Source organism: Suricata suricatta, chromosome 7, assembly GCF_006229205.1.
Source record: "Suricata suricatta isolate VVHF042 chromosome 7, meerkat_22Aug2017_6uvM2_HiC, whole genome shotgun sequence".
Classification (NCBI taxonomy): Eukaryota; Metazoa; Chordata; class Mammalia; order Carnivora; family Herpestidae; genus Suricata; species Suricata suricatta.
The window spans coordinates 70,391,208-70,413,418 of NC_043706.1; the positions used below are offsets into that span (position 1 = coordinate 70,391,208).

General features: G+C 39.0%; 1 long non-coding RNA gene across 1 annotated transcript in view; it reads left to right on the forward strand.

The window, feature by feature from the left end:
- Positions 1–114: 114 nt before the first annotated feature.
- LOC115296245 overlaps positions 115–22,211 on the forward strand; it is a 115,025-nt gene continuing 92,928 nt past the window's right edge. The window contains exons 1-4 of the long non-coding RNA XR_003910803.1: positions 115–180; positions 1,412–1,532; positions 3,027–3,096; positions 7,020–7,097. This is a non-coding gene — a long non-coding RNA (uncharacterized LOC115296245). The remainder of the gene's footprint in view (positions 181–1,411; positions 1,533–3,026; positions 3,097–7,019; positions 7,098–22,211) is intronic.

Here is a 22,211-nt window from a genome sequence, read left to right on the forward strand (position 1 = left end):
CGTCACTGAGCGGACGCCCCGGCGGGTTGGGCGGCCAATGGCCGAGCTCGGCGCTGCCCGGGGTGCGACGGGGAGCGCGCGGCCGCTGTGTCGCGCGAAGAGCTGCTGCGCGGGCCTGGACGCACCGCGGCGCTTTCTCCCGCGGATAGAGGAAGCGAAGCGCGTTAGTCCCAGGCTAAGGTTTGCCTTTCTCAAATCAATACCGATGGCAGTGTGAAATTGCCTAGTTTTTCACAGAATGTGACAGGACGAGTCTAAAAGCTGAGTTTTTCCAACTTGCTTCAGTCCCTTTGGCAGTGCGAAAGGAGTGTAATGGTTACCCCCACACGCGCTCGCCGACTTTGCTAGAAAGCTTCCGTTCTTGCAGCCATCTATTCCGGCCACACGCTGCTCTTTCCAAACTAACTCCTTCATGGAAAGGCTGCGGGAGGCTGAGGTGGGGCAAAGGGGAACGCGCTCGAGAAGCTGGACTCTCCCTGGACCCTGCACAGTGTCAAGCGTCTGGCCAGGGGGGAAGACCAGTTTGAGGCAGGGGCGTCCTACTCGCCGAGTCGCTAGCCCTTGGTGATGGGGGGGAGCAGGGGGGGAGGACGGGGAGGGGCAGGGGGAGAGGACGGGGGGGAGCAGGGGGGGAGGACGGGGGGGCGGGGGGGATAGTTACCCGCGGAGCATCCAGATGCGTGGCAACGCCGCCCCCTACCGGTGCCCTGCGGAGCCGTGCCCCAAAGCGGAGAAAACGACTGGACCTTAGACGGAAGCCATTATCCTTCAGTGCCCAGCCTAGCACTGTAGAGAGGGGGTTGGGGAAAGAACGCTGAGACCACCACACAATTCTCCCAGGCCCATCGCCTCCCTAAAGCACGTTTATTTCTCCTTGTCCAGCCTTCCACACGTGAATCCATCATTCTGTTCAGGCACTCAGAATAACTTGATGTAATGATCATTGTAATATAATGTAATAGATATACTTATGTGTGTATATTTATGATTTGAGCACCTATCAACGTGCCCCGCACCAAGCTAAGTGCTGAGGATGTGAGAATGATTACACTTCACACAGTCTAGCGGGCATGACAGACAAGCAGGGAATTATGGTTCAGCCTTATCTGCATCTTGGGAGATGTACTAACTAGGATCAGGGGGACTGGAAGAGAAAACGAGAACAGAGGTGTCATTTGGACTGAATCTTAAAAAGTGGACTTCACTTTCATAGCTGAGTTAGGAGACAAGCATTATCAATAGAAGAAAGCCTCAGAGAATCTTTGAGAAAGGATTATGGATTTCCATGGTGTAAGGGATGGGATTGGTAGAGCATTTGGATAAGATTTGTGGGGGTTCCAGGAATTTATTGAGCACCTCTGGGTTCTACTTGGGGCTTTACACCTAAAACTTCATTTGTTCTTCAATTTAGAAAGAAGGTATTCTCTGTAAGAGGGATTTGGAAGCAGAGAAACTGAGATAAAGAGACTTTCCCAAGTTTCATGGGTAAAACGTGATGGGGCCAGACCCTGAACCCAACTCATTTAATGACGGTAAGTGCTGTTTAGTTAGTCACCATTTTCAAGACCAGAATTATTTGTAGTTTATCAGTACCTTCTCATTGGAAATCAAGATAAGTACAAATGGCAAAAATACTTAAATGGGGGAAAAAACAAAAAGACCTGTTCAAAATGTTTCTTTCAAATACCAATGTGAATTCTGCCCCTTCTAAAAACATGGCCAAAGGGGTAGATCATACCTTAGGTACAGTGTACCAAAAGCAATGGTTTAGCCATGGTGCCATTATTTTGTGCTTTATTTTAAACCTTTCTGTAAAAAGTGAAGGAAAAAAAAAAGTCTCAGAACTGAGCACATCTACATCACGCATGCCCAGGATTTTGGTCTCTGGGGCTAAAGGAATGTGTGTGTTACCAAGTTGTCCACATAATCCTGCCACAATGGCTCAGCCACACGTTGCACTGCCCTGACAACAGCCACTAGAGCCCAGCTCTCTAAGAGGGGATCCTCTCCCAATCAGAGGCTGCCCATCTCTGCTCAGCAGCTCCATGGCCTTTTGCAAGAGTAGAGGGCAGGGCTGAGTGGCAGAAGTAGAGTCTGAGGCCAGACATAGAAAGCCTAGTATGCAGGAGACCATGCACTGGGGAAAAGAGGAATTTTAGTCGTAGTGGGTAAGTGGCCTTTTCCCAAGCTGCCAGGGCTTTGTGGCTGACACTTCCTTAAGCCTTTATCAGAGTATTTCCCATTCCAACTGGGTTCCTCTCTCACAACAACTTTCCATATTTCCATAATCTAGACCTTGCTACCTCCTGTACCAGGACATCTGGATATCTTGTTTTTGGAAGTACCTTGGTGATGCTTTCGCTAGATTCATGTGTGCTGATTCATAGTGGCTACTCAGTAGGTACTGTTGAATGAAAGCATCTGTTGTTTGCTGTTTCTCTTCTCCCTGTCTTCAAACTGAAATTATATTTACATTCTGGGGGGGAAATGTTCATCCTTCCACAGAATTGCAAATCTTGCAATTGCAAGCATTTATTTTTTTTCTAGACAACCAAAACAATTATCAAATGAGAAAATCTGTACTTTGCAAATATATTCACAACCTAGAGGTCTTTCTACACAGGTAAACACTCTTAGTTTAAATTTAGGTTCAGAGTTGCTTTTTTCCTCAGCCTTCAGCTTCTGAACCTATTTGGTGAATAATTTACCCTCCCCCATTTAAAAGAAAAAAAAAGATCTATGGCAATAAGATGCTATGAATCCATATCTGAAATTCTTAAAGCTTTACATATACTTTGGAAGAGAAAAAGTAATTAGTTGATCTTAACTTAAAAGTGACAGTAACAATCAGTTGAAGAAGAAGAAGAAGAAATAAGAAAAAATTCAATTTTGGTCTTGATAACAGTTATCATTATTGAGTTTGTTATAATGTGCCAGGGAGAGTGCTCAGCATTTCATCTATATTGTTTTTCTTTTAAGCCTTTGGCAAATCTCAAAACTTTACAGACTGCATACCTATTTTCCAGGTCGGGAAAATAAAGCAGAGCCTTGGTTCAGACCCGGACGTGTGCCTCCTCTCCTTGTTCCTTTCATTCTGTGAGTCTGCCTTCTCCCAGTCTGCTCCTTTATACTTTATAGACTTAAACCTGAATTGGAACTCCACTCTGCTCCTCTCAAAGTACTGGACACTCAGATTGTACACAACATTGAGGAATAAGATGTTTTATCCTGACGCAACTACTGAAATGCAGAATAGCCTAACTGGCCTGAGAGTTTCTTCCACGGTCACGAGTGACCTGCCTTTTTGACAGTAACCAAGCAAGCTGCGAGTCTTACAGAGCTTTCAAGTAACACTGTACACACTGAAACGCAGTGTGAGGTTTGGAGTCTGCCCCAGGTTCATGTAGCACTGATAATACCTTTCCCATTTTGCCTTGTCTGCTTCCTTTCTTCTAAAAACGGTTTTAGAAGAAAGGAAGCAGACAAATACATGATTTCCCCCAAGCTCATACCCGGAAGAAGGGAGAGAAGAGCCCAGAAAACTACTGTTAAGACTACTTCTTCTCTGTCCCTCAGCCCTCTAACCAGTCTCTCCCTGTATTCTTATCTTATTCTTAATCTTTCTGCACCAGCCCTCACCGTTCTCTCCACTGGTTCTCTACCTTCCACTACTTCTGCTCTTTGATCCCTTTCACAAAAAGCAACATAACCCAGTAGAAGCACCCTGCAGTCCAGGCGGAGCAGTGGCAATGTAAGTAATGTGAGCCACCTCCCTTCCCTCACTCCCTGGGATACACTGCCTTCAGAGGGCAAGTCCCAGTAATTGCTGAAGCCACTGAAGGACAGACAGGCATCCTCTTCCAAGCGTACATATGCAGCTGTCTACACTGCAGAGTAAACAAGATTTCCCGGCTGTCTGGGTTAGTGTTAGTAGAGCAGCAGCTAACCAAAGTGCTTCATGTAAAAACTAAAACTTACTTGGGAACCTAAATTGCCTGTTTTCCCAGGGAGGTGGTGCTGTGAATGGCTTTCCCCATGCTTCTTCAGGGAAATAATAAATGCTTTTTATTCAGGGTTTATTTAAGGCTAGAAATATCCCAAGCCTAAAACTTATAGATTAGTTTGAAAATAGCAGCTCAACTTTTTATTACTTGTATACTTGTTAGCAAGCAACAGGTTAACTTTTGTAGTTTTAAACTTTTCACCCTTTATTATTCTATAACATCTAATTTTATCTTCAAAATTCTTTTGATCAATGTGCCATCCAAATTTTAGAGAGGAAGAAAGGCCAGGTGATTTTCCCCAAGTTTATAAAGTTAGACTTAGTTACTGTCAATCATGGGCCAGCACTCCTTTCTCTTGTCCACAGTGTGTATTCTTACGTCTGTGTGAATGGATTTAAATGATCAGTTCAGTTTGAAAGCACCCTCTAGCTACACAGAGGGTCATTTGTGTAGACTACATTCACACTTGTGAATGTCTTATGAAAGGTTCACTACTCTACTGTTAAGCATCTAGTAAATGTAATTTTCTAGGTATTATTTATAAGAATATTTATTTAAAGTCTTTGACCTCATAAAAATTTTATTCATTGTCATGGAGTATAGGAAATTCAATATGCAAGTAGCAAAATGTGGTGAACAGATGTGTATCAGCACTCCTAAGATCACAATTGATATAGATGGTCCTTTAATAGAGTTCTTCATCAGAAACTCTAGCCAGTATTTTCTTGTGCTATTATCAGTGCTGATTATGCCATAAGTTCTTCCTGTTTTGACATTGCAGTGAAACGCTTGCCGTTTCAATCAATGTTGTAAGTCCATGGGCCAGACATTCTCCTTACTTATCCCAAACAAGAGACATTCAGAAGTTGCATTCATTTGGCAAAATGTAAACTAGAAATAACACATATATTTTCAGAAACTACCAAATAATGAATAAACCCTTTTTCCCTAAAGTAATATTTGTATTAAGAGTTTTTCCTTCTGTAAGTTTGTACTAGAAGAATGTTTAACTTCTCTGAGGAAAATGTTAATGTTTACTTGTGGTGCTGGTAAAGCTTTGAGAAGGGTCCAGCGGCTGGGGGGGGGGGGTGAGGGATATATAATAAATTATCTTTCTTTTTAAAAAGTAACTTGTTCCAGGTGCCTGGGTGGCTCATTCAGTTAAGTGTCTGACTTTGGCTCAGGTCATGATCTCATGGCTTTTGGGTTTGAGCCCCGCCTCTGGCTCTGTGCTGACAGGTCAGAGCCTGGAGCCTGCTTTAGATTCTGTGTTTCCCATTCTCTCTCTCTCTGTCCCTCCCCCGCTCGTGCTCTGTCTCTCTCAAAAATAAATAAACATCAAAAAGATTTTTTTAAATAAAAAGGAATCTGGTCAAAAATATTTGTGTACATTGTAGGGGAAAAGAAAAAGACCATTTTCTATGGGTATAACCAGCTCCTTCTAATATTTTTTCCAGTCAGTTCTTAACTTGTACCTATGTCGAGACACTTGACAGTTGATTTCTTCCACTCATAGTTGATTTATTTTATATGAGCCTTCAGCATTTTAGAAATATTTAAAAATAGTATATACCCACTTTGGGAGCATAATTTGATATGCCAAGATTAGAAATTGCATGACTACCATATGAATTGGTCGCAGGTTTAGAAGATATATTTACTTGTATGCATAGACCATACATTGATTCAATAATACTTCCTCGTCTGAAAGAACTTTTTAAAAAAATATTTCTGGCATCACTATATTGCTTAAGTCTTTTCCGACTAACTTCATCCCTTACTTCAAATTTGTCTGCTGCCAAAGAAAGAAACTACAATTTAAATAATACAATTAATGTTATCTTGATGTTTGGAAGAAATTACTAACCACATTGTCTTTGAAAGTCTGAGAAACTGAACATAATAAATGATACTTAAACAAAATGTTTTCTTTTTTAAAATTTTTATTTGTATGTTTATTTTTGAGAGAGAGACAGAGAGACAGAGCATGAACAGGAGAGGGGCAGAGAGAGAGGGAGACACAGAATCCGAAGCAGGCTCCAGGCTCTGAGCTGTCAGCATAGAGACCGACACGGGGCTCAAACTCACAAACTGTGAGGTCATGACCTGAGCCAAAGTTGGACGCTCAACTAACTGAGCCACCCAGGCACCCCAACAAAATGTTTTCTTAAAGCTACCAGAATGATGATCATTTTCAAAACACAGTTTTTAAAAAACTGTGCAAATTGGACTGTAGGACTAGAAATCTGACTTGAAAATTCTGGGTTTCTTAGGTAAAATACGAGTGAGGAAACTAGGTGCAGTCTCTGCAGGGGGTGGGGGAACATTAAGACCCCTAAACTTATTCTAGCAAAGTGGGATAAAAGAGATTCAAGTTTAATTTCATAATAAGAGGGAAGGCTTCAGGATGATGTGAATTAGACATTGCTTGAGAAAGTGTAGGGCAAAGAAAAAAGAGCTATCAGTGTTATTGATATTTGAAACGGAAGCTTCTGACTGGAGAAGATTGGTTTCTGATATAAGCCACAACTCCAGCAGGGGTGCTAGGGATTAAAACAGAGTTTGGACTAACACATGATTAAGTAGCCACAGTTTAGATAAGTAAGATATCTCTGAAGAGCAATAAAAGAACTGCCCTCCAGGTTTTGAAATTTGTAATTACTCAATGAAGTGACTTAAGTGTTTAGCATAAAGGAAGTGACATTCTTAATTCTTCTTAGCAGAAAGATAGAATATTAAAAAAAATATGGTGACTGGGATTCTTTGTCCCCATGTCATCCCTGCATTCCATTAAAAATTTAAAAACATTTATTTTTTTCTTAACTGGCATTAATTTGGCTGCCACATCCCGCTCTCATCTGTTTAACATGCGTTCTGTCTGAAGGGTAGTTCAGAATGTACGGCTTTGCTGTGTGTTAACAAATAAGTGCTCCATGCAAGCACTTGTGATTTGTCTGGTTGTCTTCTTCTCCTTACATGTCTTTGAACATCATCAATGTCCTTTGTGGGTTATAGGACTTGTCGAGGAGGCCAGCAAACTCAGCAGTGACACAGGAGCCTTATACACTGCTGAGCCCTGGAAATACCTGCAAGGTGAGTCCATTTCATACTCAGAGTAGTATGCCCATACTTTAAATTCATTATTTAAAAAATAAAATCAACAATCAGAAAAATAACATTAATAAATATATTTTACATTAAAATGTGTCATCTTATGTTTACATGGTACATTGCAATGTATTCTATTGTGTATGTTATGACTCTAGACAACAAGAAAAAATAACTTTACAATATTTCTGAGATGAAAGTAATTACCTTTGCATATTGGATAGGTCTTACTTTGAGTCACACTTTCTTCATAAATCAAAGAAATTGAGTTATGATGACTAACTCATAATCTACTTTCTGTCTAAAGATAGCAAACATTTGGACTAAAAAATTGAAAAACAAGCTAATTGTTTAGATGTTTTATCTACATGATGTTAAACAGCCAGATGTCTGGCTAAAATTTTTGTTTTTAATAGGACAAAATGGAAATTTCAGTTGTCTTCTCTATTTAATTAAAGACAAATTTGAATGTCTGTATTGATCAAATTAACCAGGGGTTCTGTAAACTGCACTTTACGCCACACTCAAACGTGGGGTAGCGCAAACTCAGCAGCCCTCAGGTCCTAATGTAGTGCATCCATGTCTCTGAGTTCCAGTGGTGGGAGGGGTGTGGAATGCAGCTGCACTGGGAGCTGAGAGTGTTATGTACACGTGTATTTATATCTCCCCTGATTTTTTCCCTGAATATTCTTTTACTCATCCTTTCTCATTTCCTATTCATTAATACAGATGCATGGCTATTCAGTCAGTCTAGTGCTATCAGCCACTATTAAGCTATCTTTTATAAATCCTTAGTTTCGATCACTATGGTTACCTGAAAAACAACTGGCAAATATCTAGATTAAATGGTCTAAGTATATTCTGTGTCTGTAGTAAAAAATTCTCCACTTAGGAGAATGTTTTCAGTTGAAATGTGGTCAACTTTAAGGTTTTAATAAATATCCTAAATGCTATTATGAAACTATGTTTCTAGTTTTATGATCATTTGATGGCTCATTTTTCTGAACCCCCAGTTATATATGATTAATAGGATTTTATGTGGGATTTAAGTTTCCTCACTTTTCTTTTTTTTTTTTTTCTTAACACTTCTGGGAATCCTTCAGAAGCTTTCACCACTTTTCTGTTTTTTAATCAAGTAGGGTACTAAGACTAAGCAATTTGAAATTTCAAATTGTGCCTTTATACATGTGATACAAAATTAAAAATATACGACTTACTTTTATGAGGCTGTTATATTACTCCTTACTCAAATTCTTATTTTTCGATTTGTTTAAGTAGGCTCCATGCCCAATGTGGGGCTTGAACTCATGACCCTGAGATTAAGAGTCATATGCTTAGGGAGCCTGGGTGGCTCAGTTGGTTGAACAGCAGACTCTTGGTTTTGGCTCAGGTTATGATCTCTCAGTCTGTGAGTTTGAGCCTTGTGTCAGGCTTCTCTCTGACAGTGCAGAGCCTCCTTGGGATTCCTCTCCCCCCCACCCCACCCCACCCCCGGCTTGCTTTCTCTCAAAAAATAAACAAACATTAAAAAAATAAAAATAAATTTGCTGATTCTGGTACTTTATATAAGTGAAATCATACAATATTTGTCTTAAGAAAAAAAGAAGAGTCACATGCTCTACCAAATGAACCAGTCCCCTTAAGTTCTGTACTGATAAGTGTTTTGATTAAATTTGTGTTCTTAGAACATTTAAGTATTATGACTGTGTGCCCCAAATCATAAATTAAATTATGTGGTCTAAAAATACTAATGTACTTATAAGGATAAAAGGACTATATATTTTAAATGTGTTTAATTTTTCAAAAAATCTAAGATGCATAGTGGTCATCCATCTACTGTAGAGCATTCAGATTCCTCCTTCAGTTTATTTCTCTCTGACAGTGACATTTCATATTAGACATTGTTAAGTTATAGTAGAAGTAAAATGTAGGGGATTTAATTCAATATCCACAAACTCACAGAGCTATCATTATACTCTCACACTTAAAATTAAAGGCTTTTGCACACTTAGTTGAAAGTACAGACTAACAGGGTGCCTGGGTGGCTCAGTCGGTTAAACATCCCACTTTGGCTCAGGACATGATCTTATGGTTCCTGAGTTTAAGCCCTGTGTTGGTGTCTGTGCTGACAGCTCAGAGCCTGGAGTCTGCTTCAGATTCTGTATCTCCCTTGCTCTCTGCCCCTCCCCCGCTTGTGTATGTGCTCTCTTTTGCTGTTTCTCAAAAATAATTAAACGCTAAACGTTTTTTTAAAAGTACTGACTATAAATAATCAGTTTTATACAATTGAAATGTAAGTTATTCTCTCAAAGTCTGTGGACAAATGTGATGTCTCATTGAAGAGCATTGTAGTCTTAAATAGTTTTAAGTCTCTGACTGTGACTTCCTACTTGTCTGTATGGCTTTTTTCATCTTTGACTTTTTTTTTGGCTTTCATTTGGGACTAATGCCACCTTTTGGGTTTTTTCTTTTTAAATCAATTTTGACTAATAGATACCTACAATATATTTTAATGTATTTAATTGCACTAGGAAATTGGACTTTGATTACAATTAAGTAGAACATTTCAAATATAATATCATCATAGCATAAGTTGGTCCAGCAATTGTGTTAGATTACATTATCCAAGCACAGGACACAGCCAAATTTTTGACTTGGTCATCCCCTGCAAGCAGTCATCTGCTGTTTCTTGCCAGTTGAAATCTGTTATCTTGTTACTGCTCTCACTATCAGTGGATCATCCTCACAATTCTGTAAATGCTGTTGAACTCCCAATGGTTTCCTACAGCTCTTATTTGTTACATTATTCAAGAATAAGATATTACTTTAAACAAAAAAAAATGAAGAAAGAAAGAAAGAAAAGAAAAGGCTGTTCTTAACCTCACAAACCATTTTCAATTAGGATTTAGGTAGTTACTTAAACTCTAGCCCAAAGTAGCCAGTTCATTTTGTTTTTAATAAGTTGTAATTCAAAGAAACTTGGCCTAGGAAGAAACTGGATGTGTTCCAAAGGTCCAGAAGCACTGGAGATCATCTGTCTGGGTTCCTTTAACCTTATGGCAAGGCTGCCTTAGTTAATGCCACATCTTCCTTATTATTCATTGGGAAAGTCAGTGGCTAACATGGAAACGGCTAGTCGATTATTCTCAAGTGACGTGATTAAATCATGTGACTGAGGGTTGGATTCAGGAACCCTGGGGATGGATATTTTCCCCTAGTTCTTGACAGAGAATCTTTCTATTAGATCTTACAACTAGTCTCTTTAAAAGCAACCTATGCCTCATTTGATGTGACCATCGTAAACTCTCTTCAAGATTGAGCCTAGGAGGAGGAGGAATTATGGGGAACTGGAAAGACGTGTAGCATAACACTCTCAGAACATGTACATTCATGTCATAGCTTTGGGAAAATGGTCCCCTAGTGCTGAAGTGAAAGCAAATAACAAAAGATTATGATACAGGCCCAGGCTGGGAGAGCAGGCTGGGCAATATTCAATGATAAAATACATATAAATATATCTTAGTGCATGCCTGGTGCCTTGTAAGTTAACTGTCCTGCAAAATCTGGAGTGTAACCTAATTTTTAGAAATGGAAACCAGCCAGTGGCAGAGAGAGTTTAGGGACCAGGTGGTACTTCTAAGCATCAGGCCCCTGGGAACTCAAATGATATTCTTGGTCTCAGGCTTCAAGGAATCCTTTTTCAGGGCATCCACTTTGAGGCTCAGGCAAATTTAGCTGATTCAGAGTATCACTTGAACTCAAAAGCAGGTATATCCTGCATCCCCATCCACCCAAGTGGCTGCTGGTGAAGGGTGACACCATGTACACATGTTGGCTTGTAGATTTTGAACTTCTGGGATAGAAATAGGGACTTTTAATCCCTAGGAAATAGAGGGTTACAGTGCCCCTTCCACAGGACTGTCCCAAAACAGCTGGCAAGTTATGTATGATTTCTATAACAGGAAGTGTCTCCAAAGTTAGAGAAGATAAGGCTTATGGGTAGAAATATCTTTCTTATTAAAATAGCATATAAAACCCTGTAAATAAGTTCTGAGTCAAGAAGAGATCTTAGAACCCTCCGCTGGCAGGAGCTGACCCTACCAGCAGCCTCTGGCCTTTGCACCTGAGCACTGCTTTTCTCTAGGGTATCTCACTCTACCCCTGTCACCAGACAGCATCTCTTTAATTTGTTGACCTACATGAAGTCACAGTCTTCCTTTTCTCCAATCTTAGTGAAATAGTGACATGTGGCATTTTAAAATGTAATGTGATTCAATACTAAACAAAAATTAAAAGACAGTAATAATAGGGAAGATGCTTCACATAAAGTCACATTTCCAAAGTCCAAGTTCTTGATTTTAGGATGAATACAACCTGTCCCCAAACTGTTCAATCTCCTGCTCTGGGTCTTTTTCCCAGAACCCCATCCTGCCTGGTACTTGCTCTAGCTGCCATGTTTTTTTTCTGCATTTCTCTAAATGTGGTACATTTTTTAACAATAGGCTGAAATAGATCATAAGGAATGACTTACCTCATCTAGAGTGTCCAGAAAGGCTTCCTTGTAGAGAAAATAAGGCAAGATCTAAATAACAAGCACCAGCTAGCCATGGGAAGTTGTGAAAAGAGGGTTCTTGGAAGAGGGAACAGCTTGTACCCAGAAAGACAAAGATCTGGTGTCCTAGAGGAACTGAAACAAGTTCTGTGGGGCCAAAGCATATTGAAGAAGGGAGAAAGGACAGAAGATTAGTTTGTAGAGAAAGTAAAGGGCTAGATTATGAAAGCCACAGTGAGGAGTTTGGCTTTTAATATAAGTGTAAGACGCCACTAAAGGCTTTAAGCAGGGGAGTACCATGATCTGATTTATCTTTTAAAGTCTTTCTTGCTACTATATGGAATAGGGAATTGAAGAGAAAAAAATGGAAAAAAGAGGAAACAGTTAATAGGCTACTGCAGACATCTGGGCAAATGATAATACTGGCTTGGACTACTGTTTTCCAATCTGTGGGTCACAACCTGTTAGGGTCACACAATCATTTTAGTAGTCTTGACCAGCAATATCAGTGAAATAGAAAGATGTATGATAGAAAATATCAGAGGCCATCTTATCATTTCATGACATTTTCATCAAGTTTGTTATGCATATCCACACAGACATGTACATATTATATTTTACTTTAAGGTGGACATACCACTCTGCATAGTGATCAGAGAAGCCACTGGCCTATATTAAGTGGTAACAGCAGAGGCAAAAAGAAGAGGGGCTTCATCAACATAAAGATGTCTTCAGATACATGAAATAGAAGAGGTCACCTTAAAAAGGTGATATCGTGATAGAAGACAACGTTCTGTGAAATATTTTTTTCATTTTTAACTATTACATTTCTATATTTGTACACTGACTATTCTTTAAAAAATTATTTACAGCTTATGCAGAGTAAAAATATAAGAAGATCATACCATTAATATAGGAAAACAGGAAAGTGACAGATAACCAGAAATTATTTTTTGAGGTGTACATATAAAAAGAATTGTAATGTAACCTGATGGTCACCAGTAGTTCTTTCTCTCACCTTTTGCCTGGACATTACTTTTTGGGGTCATCAATATATCTCTAGAAGAGATTATAAACAAATTCAGAATATTTACAAAACAGCTGTATGTGGGGGAGGAAATAGTTAATCTATATTCAGTCTTCATTCTTTTTAAGAGAGAATGTCCCTTGGTCTTCTGAGGTAACAGTTCTAACTTTGTTGAACTCCTTCACAATGTACAACCAGTCTCTGCTCAGTTTAACATATAAAGTCAACGCCATACCACTAACTGTTCAAAAACTTGCATTGTCACCACCGTAATAAAAAAAATGTATAATTCCTTGGGTAAAATGTCATGTTTATGTTTTATTTTGTCTAATATCAGATATAATCGTCTCTCTTGCCAAACATCATCTTAGCGAATATCTCTTACCAATACTACTTAAAGCAGCTTGGATTTAAAATGCTATTTGGGATAAAAGTCTTTAATCTGATGAGATATAAATTTATATTAAATCACTGAAACTCAGCAACTTGCTTGGGAAGGGTACATGTCATAGGCAATTAGCAGATGCAGAAATCCTTTAATTATAAGCCACACCCTTAACTGGGAGCCTTTATACTCTGCTGACGAAAGGTTGAATCCCAAAATGCTTTTTATTTTACGTACTCATATATGCACACCCACAATCTACGAGCATGTTAAGACCCATATGTACAAGCAACCCATTTACAAATTGCTAGATGAGGCCAGCATTTACTCCCTACGTCCTCTGCCATTTGAAGATAGCCAATTTACTATTTCATCACGTTTCTTCTTCCTGAGATCCTTTGCACCAGTTGTAAAAATTCATCTCTCTCCCCTCCTTCTGTCAGATACCAGTTTTGCTTTATGGTAGGTGACAGCCAAAGACTATAGTTGTATTTTAATAGTAAACTCTTAAAGATCTATAGAGTCAAAGGAATGAGTCTCTAATTGTAGAAGATTTCCAGTGGGAGCTACTCTAGTTGCTACTTGAGATGCCTTCTTCAGTATTTCTCAAACCAGACCACCCAGGTAACTAACTGCATATGCTGCATGTCCATATATTTATTTGTTCGTTTGTTTTTTAATCTTCTTTAAATCCAAGCTAGTTAACATGTAGTGTGTTAATGGTTTCAATAGTAGAATTTAGTGATTCATTACTTAGTACTCATTCCAACAAGTGCCCTCCTTAATGCCCATCACCCATTTAGCCCATCCCCCCCACCTCCCCTCAAGCAACCCTCCGTTTCTTCTCTGTATTTAAGTCTCTTGTGGTTCTTCCTCTCTGTTTTTGTCTTATTTTTCCTTCCTTTCACCTATGTTCATCTGTTTTGTTTCTTAAATTCTACATATGAATGCAATCATATATTTATCTTTAACTGGCTTATTTCACTTAGCATAATACACTGTAGTTTCATCCATGTTACTGCAAATAGCAAGATTTCATTCTTTTTGATCACTGAGTAATATCCCATTGTGTGTGAATTGGGGTACACACTCCCCACATCTCTTTTTTTTTTGAGAGAGAGAGAATCTGCACTGGTAGTGCAGAGCCCAATGTGGAGCTCAAACCCACAAACCACAAGACCATGACCTGAGCTGAAACTAAGAGTCAGAGGCTTAACCTACTGAGACATCCAGGCACCCCTATACCACATTTCCTTTATGCATCAATAGTTGATGGACATTTGGGCTCTTTTCATAATTTGGCTATTTTTGATACATCTCTTCTTTAAATATTTGGGTGCATGTGCCCCTTCAAATCAGCACGTTTGTATCCTTTGAATAAATACCTAGTAATCCAATTGCTGGGTCGTAGGGTAGCTTATTTTTAATTTTTTGAGGAACCTTGATACTGTTTTCCAGAGTGGCTGCACCAGTTTACATTCCAACCAGCAGTGCAAAACAGTTTCTCTTTTTCCACATCCTCAACATCTGTTGTTGCCTGAGTAGTTCATTTTAGCATACTGATCGGTATGAGGTGGTATGTCATTATGGTTTTGATTTGTATTCTCTGATAATGAATGATGTTGAGCATCTTTTCATGTGTCTGTTAGGCATCTGGATGGCTTTGGAAAACCACTTTGGAAAAGTGACTGTTCATGTCTTTTGACCATTTCTTCACTGGATTGTTTATTTTTTGGGTGTTGAGTTTGATAAGTTCTTTAAGAATTTTGAATACTAACCCTTTATCTGATATGACATTTGCAAATATCTTCTCCCCTTCCATTGGTTGTCCAAACATTTTGACAAAGTCACCCAGAGAACCACTCCTGACCTAACTAGTTGTGCCATTGAGTCTACTGTAAAGCCATTCCTGTGCCAGATGAACCACAGAATTTCAGCAAGTAAGACGCTAAAGATGGAGTAGCATATGATTTTCAATCTGTTTCTTCATTTTCAAACCTCACAATAATGTTGAACTTTTCTGCAGAATTTCAGTTTGGTTTTTATTATTCACTAAGGAAGTCTGGTACATATAAAAGCTTCCTCTTAGCATAGATAAGATTAACAGGCTCGACAGTTCTTTAGGTAAGTAGGATTAATTATCAGGAAACTGTTGATAGTTCATTGCTGACCTGTAAAAACCTAGTATGAATGAGGTCAACTAAAATAATAGGTCCATTTAAAGTTTGGGTCATATAAGACGTCATTAAGGATCACATTATTTCAGCAAAGAAAATATTGCAGAGAGCTCTCCTTTTAAAAGAAAAGAATTTTTCTGCTGGAGAACTTCCAAACCACACCATTGCAAAACCTAAACACTTCAAACCATTGAAAGCTAATGTTTAACTGTCTGGTTCTCATCTTGAAAACCTTTTTCCTCTTGGTAATTGGTTTTTGTTGAAATCCAGGTGTCATTTGGCTTTTAATTTCAATTATGTTCCTTATGTTGGGCCAACATACTTTCATTGCCCAGGGGTTACTTTTTTATATCCCACATAGTATAGAGTGTATTTTATTCTGCTCTGTGTGATTAGCAGAAGTAGTAATCAGCATTTTACTAGAGCTGGGGAAAACAGTAAAGAGCAGGGCTAGCCCAAGGCAGGATTGTGAAATGCTTGAAATTGTTAAAGCCCTTGTCTACTAATTTGTCATTTAAGTCTTTTTGTGTCCTAATCTCTGTGAAATCTTGGTCAGCCAAGAGCTATATGAGCTCTCTGAACATTAGTTTCCTCCTCTTTTGGAGGATAGACTGAGACCATGTGTGATACATTGTACAACATATGGCCTGATACATAATAGATGTTCAAAAACTTTTAGGTCACCATTCTCATGTTCATTAACATCTCCTAAGCCTCAGGACTAAGGTATATTTAGTGCTCATTTATGATGAAAATACTTATAAGAATGTTTCCTTTTAATAATTTTGTTCTTGAAGGTTGGAACACTTTCCAAACCCAGGGATATGTGCCTCTCATTCTGACATTTTGGGCTCCATAGGAGGAGAAGAAAAGATGTATCAGGTTGAGGGAAGCTTCACTTCAGTAGTCTACAGTGATGACAACTGCTTGTTCATAGACTGACCTTGCTGGGGAAGAACAAAAAAAAAAAAAACCAAAAAACATACAGTGATTGTGTGAGTCAAGCATGGAGGCCTGCATGTGGGACCTGAATGCTCATGCCAGAGCCTGAGAGCCCATGCCCCAGTTCAATTCCAAAGCCACTTTCCTGGCAGCCCACAGGTCTAAATTCTTCCACCTTTCTCCCACCATCACCATTCACTGATGGTCTAATTAGTGCATTTTTAAGTGCTGTAGTAGCTGAAACAAATACCAAATTTGAAAGGTATGAAGCTTATATAACTGTAGGGGCCCTCTTTAGTAGAAAGAATAAGTAATAAATAAGAAGTATAAGACTGAATATTTAATTAGAATAAGAAAAGAAATAACCACAAAGTAGACATAAGTATTTTTTAAAAGATGATAAATACCATAAAACATCATAAAATCCATTAAAATGCTTAATTACCTTCCTTCATCCCCCTTTTTTTGTTTTTTGTTTTGTTTTTTTCAGTTGCATACTCTGTTCCCTCATGTATTTCCTGGATAGGAGAGAACTTGTGAGTCAACATGGCCTCAGAGAAAACCAAAACCTTACTTACAATTTTATATGTAGGATGATTTGAAGAACTTTCCACAAATGAGCATCTTAACATCTCAAACTTTTTTTCATTCATCACTTACATATTTCTGACATTGTAGGGATAGGCTCATATTGCATTATAACCCCTAACCCTGTGTCTTCATTGCATGACCTCAAGTGAGTGGGCATCGGGTACAGTATTTCTATAAGTATTCCTGCAAGAGGACAGATATCAATAAATTAGCTACACCTATAAGTTACTGCAAACCACATAACTGCATTTCACTAAACTCAAACTAAAATGATCTTCAATTCAGTTTTCTATTAGCCAGATACTCAAAATGTCCACAACCAGTGTGTGGACACTACTCAACATGAAGTGACAGAGAAGAATTCGATATGGGAAGAGATAGCTGGCCTAACTGATGGTGGTTAAAATATTTTACTTTTTAAATTTTTGCGAAAGCCTATGTCTAACCAAATGAGAGTTCTCTGAAAATTTAGTTTTTTGAGCTTCACAGAAAATTCATTTCTGCACAGAGGCATTAGCCAACACAGAATTCTGAGGATGAAGGAGAGGTCCTAGACTCTCACTCTTAAGGAAAGAACTCTTTCATGCTGGAGTACATGGTAACTTATAAAGACTTATACAGATGTCATAAAACAATGTTACATTGTTACCATGAATATTATTACTAAAGTTCATTGTGCCTAAGCATGAAGCAATCTCAGAGGCATAAATTACAATATCTCACTGCTTGGGGAAGGGAAAAGGAATTTTGTTGATTTTCCTGAGCTACCGAGAACCTAGTTTTCTCCTGCCCACTCCTTCAGCTAGGGTAACTGAAGAAGCAAGTTAAATTGTGTTAAAAATTTTATCTGGTTCAACAATTTTAGTTACATTATTATTAAATTATTACATATTATTATTATTGATTATATAAATTCTAACTCTACCATTACCAAGTTATGTGAGTTTAGACAAATTAGTTTGCCTCTATAAGCCTCAGTTTTCTCATCTATAAACTGGCAATAATACTTTCCTTGCAGATTATAGAAAGGATTAAATGGATAGCATAGATATACTGCTTGACTCCTAGTAGATGACTAAGATAGTACAGCTATTGTTTCGGGTGTTAACAATAAGAGAAGAACCAAGAGGGAATGTTAGGCAGCCAGAGGTCTGTCCAGGGAGTCCAGATGTGCCAAACACAGTGTGAAAGGTCAATGCTGAAAGGGATGCTTTCAGTTTCAGCTTTTCCAGTTTGCCCGAGGGCTCAGTGGCAACACACTGAAAGTGACCATGGAGACATGACAGCCACAGTACTCTATGAATAGAATTTGTCAATATATATAGGAGACTTTTCGGAGGCAATAGTAATTCATATCTGGCTCAGATTTTCATTCTGATGTGCACTTTAATTCTGAAATTGCATGAGATTTGAGAAGTTTTTTAGCCTCAGAGAGTTTGATAATTGAACAAGAACAGCAAAATTCCCCTGGTGATACCTGCAGAGAACTGACATTGAGTGCCTAGCAGGTAGCAAGGGCCCTGTAAAGGTTTTTTGAATTCAACTAAAGTGATTTATCCTCAGGGGGCCTGGGCACTGCTGCTTGGGTTGGATATGGATAAGCGCTGAATAACTTGAGACCTCAGGTAATTTGAGGCCGCCAGCACTGCCGTTAGTGATTGGCGTTGCAGCCAGACCACACTAGGTTCTAAATCCCACTCTAGCACCTATTATCTTTATAACCTTGGGCAAGCTACTTAAATTCTTTGATTGAGTTCCCTCATTCCAAAATGAGGATGTTAAGTACTTCATAGGGTTGTGGTGAGTATTAAAATAAATATTAAATGAGATAATATTTCTAAAGGGCTTCAGAGTAGTGCCTGGCACATTGCAAGTGCTCAGTAACAGCTAGTTGTAATGTTAAATGGGATATCTGGTGGAGTATCCAATAGGTGTTTGGTTTCATGTATCTGGCACTTAAAAAAGAGGTAGTAATTAAAGATAAATTTTAGATTTTTTAGTTGTGTTAGTTCCCTGTGGCTGCTATTTAACTTGGGTTTTAAAACAATAGAAATTTATTCTCCCACAATTCTGGAGGCCACAATCTGTAAATCAGTACCAATCAGCCAAAGTCATGGTGTCAGCAGGCCATGTGCCTTCTGAAGACTCTAGAGGAAAATCTATTCCTTGCCTCCTCTACCTTCTAATCGCTGTAGCATTTCTTATATTGTGACCTCATCTTTCAATTTCTATCTCACATTATCTTTTACTCTGCTACCTGTATGAAATCTCCATCTCCCTCTCTCTAACAAAGACACCAGTGATGGCATTTAGGGACCATTTGGATAATCCAACATAATCTAGGATAATTTCCTCATCTCAAAACCACTGTCTTATTTACACCCACAGAGATCCTTTTTCCAAAAAGGTAATATCTAAAGGTTCCAGAAATTAGGACCTGATGTCTTCAGAGGCCATTATTCATCTTACTACACTAGTTAATATATGATACTTATAAGATACAGGGGAAAATGAAAGTACCAGAAGAAAAGAGATCTAAATGTAGGACCCTGGGAACCATAAGCATTTAACTGGGAAGCAAAAAAAAAGCCACTATAGGGAAGTGAGTTAGGAAAGAGGAGCAGTTAGAAAAGGAAATAATTGAGGTAGGGATGGGGGGGTTCAGATTCTAAGATCAGAGTAAATTTCAGAAAGGACAGCATGCCAGAAATAGTTCCCTCATGGAGAGTGCTGAGAAGGAAAAGTATTCTGGAGGAGTTAAGATGGCTCCATGGCAGCCTGGAGACTCTTAGCTTGTCTCTTCCCTGAAATGCAGCTAGACCAGCACCAAACCATTTTGCACACATAGGAAATTGATCTGAGGATTAACACAATAATCTGCATAACTTGAGCTACAGAACTCAGCATGTACATAATGTGGAGAGATGAACTGGGGTAGAGAAAAGCCGTGAAGGTTAGGGAGCTGTTTTTGTGGAGAAGGACAGAGAAAGGGGGAGAGTACAGTGCACCAGGAGAGTGTAGGAAAAACACTCCCCCAGAAGTAGTTGGAGAGAAAGAGAGAGAAGGGAAAACACAGGGTACAGAACAAGAAATCTGTTCCCCAAAACCACTGATGGGAAGAAAGGAGAAGGTTTCAATACCACTAGGATTTTATGAACAGTGGAGCACAGAGTCTGAAGTTCTGGAGCTCAGTGCCTTGGCTCTGGTGAGGAGGGAGGGTGGATCCCTAGTATCAGGCAGTGAGGTCTGAGAGGTTCACGTGCCACATGGGAGGAAGTGGTTCTCCTGCTTGGAAAGTATATGGTAGAGGCCAGCTGGCCGCCTCACAGGCAAAGGTCCCAGTGGATCCCCCAGAGCAGCCAAATTTGCCGGTATTGGGACAAAGACACCAGAGTGTGGTGAAACTTGGCACCAGATGTGTATTGTGATTTGCCATAATCTCTGAACCTCTGCTGCTGCAAGATCTCATGAATGTTTTCTGGGGTGGGCTGGCACCCAGTCATTGCTCCGTGACCCCCCCCCCCCCCAGGGAGTTGGTGCGTGTCCAAACCTCAGGGGTCTGTGAAGTGTGGGATTTTGATACACAACCCAATCTGAGATAAAACTTGGGAGGGAAGTGCCTCTTGGCAGGTAGATGGCTTAGAAACAGACAGGGTGGAGGTGGGGAGTGGATGGAGGCCTGAGGCAAAGAGGGGTGCTTGATTGCTGGTTGGTGAGAATGCAAAGCTCCTGTACCAGAGACTAGGGAGCCGGGTGAAGCCCTTTCCACCTCTTCAATGCATATACATCCACCACTGTAAGCTAAGCAGCATCACCTATTGGAGAACGTAGCCATTAAACCAAGCCCTGCCCAACCACACACTCCAAGCACATCCCCTAGAAGACCAGCATAAGTCCTTCCACCTGCTTATTGTTTGAATTATAGGGTGCTTCATAGTTTGCATTCTAGGGGAAGTGATGTAACTTCATTTGGGTTTCATTCTGTTTGCTGGTTCATTTATTAATTTTTTTGATTAAGTTTTTCTATATTTTTCCCATTTCTTTTTCTTGGATGCAGAAAGAGAAAAATTTATTTTTATCTTCTTTAATTTTTTTTCTTTACTTTGTTAAATTTTATACTTTATTTTGTATTTTTTAAATATTTTTATTCTCTTTCATTCTCTTCATTTTATTCTATATATATATTTTAACTTTTATGTTTTTTTCTTTATTCTTTTCTTGCTTTTCTTTCCCTATTTTCTCTATTCTATCAAGCTTCTTTCAACAAGCAGACAAAACACACCAAAGATCTAGCTTCCTTTATTTGATTTTTGTTTTGTTTTTAATTTTTAAATTTTAGGGGTGCCTGGGTGGCTCAGTCGGTTAAGCCTCCAGCTTCGGCTCAGGTCAGATCTCAGGTTCGTGGGTTTGACCTGCGTCAGGCTCTGTGCTGACTCTAGCTCAGAGCCTGGAGCCTGCTTCAGATTCTGTGTCTCCTTCTCTCTCTGCCCCTCCCCCTCTCATGCTCTGTCTCTCTCTGTATCAAAAAAAATAAATAAAAATATTAATTTTTAAATTTTAATTTATTTTATTAAATTTTTTTCTTCCCCCAAAATGACAAAACAAAGGAATTCACCCCAAAAGAAAGAACAAAATGAAATTACAACCAGGGGCTTAATCAACATGGATATAAGATGTCTGAATTAGAACTTAGAACCATGATAATAAAAATACTAGCTGGGGCCCAAAAAAGCATAGAATCCCTTACTGTGGAGATAAAAGAAGTAAAATCTAGTCAGGACAAAATTAAAAATGCTATAACCAAGATGTAATCTCAAATGGGTGCCATGATGGCAAGCATGGACAAAGCAGCACAGCAGTGAATCAGTGATATTGAAGACAAAATTGTGAAGAATAATGAAGCAGAAAAAAGAGGGAAACAAAGGCAAAGGACCATCATACAAAGCTTAAAGAGAACGCAGTGACTTAATAAAAAGGAACAATATCTGAATCGTAGGACCCAGAAGATGAAGAGAGGGGGAAAAGGGGCAGAAGGTATACGTGAGCAAATTATAGTGGTAAACCTTCCTAATCTGAGGAAGTACACAGACATCAAAATCCAAGAAGCACAGAGAATTCCCGTTAGATTCTACAAAAACCAACAATCATCAAGGCATATGATAGTCAAATTCACAAAATACACAGATAAGGAAAGAATTATGAAAGCAGCAAAGGGGAAAAAGTCCTTAACCTATAAGGGAAGATAGATCAGTTTCACAGTACATCTATCCACAGAAACTTGGCAGGCTAGGAAAGAGAGGAAGGATAAACTCAACATGCTGAATTGGAAAAATATACATCAAAGAATTCTTTGTCGACAAAGGCACTCATTCAAAATAGAAGGAGAGATAAAGGGTTTACCAGACAATCAAAAACTAAAGGAGTT